Source organism: Pecten maximus, chromosome 17 (assembly GCF_902652985.1).
Source record: "Pecten maximus chromosome 17, xPecMax1.1, whole genome shotgun sequence".
Taxonomy (NCBI): Eukaryota; Metazoa; Mollusca; class Bivalvia; order Pectinida; family Pectinidae; genus Pecten; species Pecten maximus.
The window spans coordinates 31,457,926-31,458,371 of NC_047031.1; positions in this window are offsets into that span (position 1 = coordinate 31,457,926).

The following is a 446-nucleotide window of genomic DNA, read 5'->3' on the forward strand; positions in this document are numbered from 1 at the left end:
ATCCAACAAGTAATTATAAAAAAACTGGTTGTAATCGTAAAATATTCAAAATTTCAATTATAACAAATTGATTGACATAGAGTGAAAGTCAATAGGATTAGACATCAGGCATAGCCTATCTACGTCTTCTCATTAGACCTTCACAATCCTGATCGCATTCAAATATTAAACGTCCCACCGCGAAAAAACGACACAATCCTTGGGTGTCCTAGCATCATGAGCTAATAAGCAATGTATAAACAAGCTAATATTTCTATCTACAGTATTCATTAGAACACGAATACCTCAGAATTGTTGACACGTAGCCGGTCGGTCACTTTGCACTTGTTTTATTAGGAAAGCTTTAACAGATGTAGATCATAAAAAAAACATACATGTGTACATATATGTATACCACACGGGCTAGCATCGGATTATATGGGATAAGAATAAAACGAATAAGACAA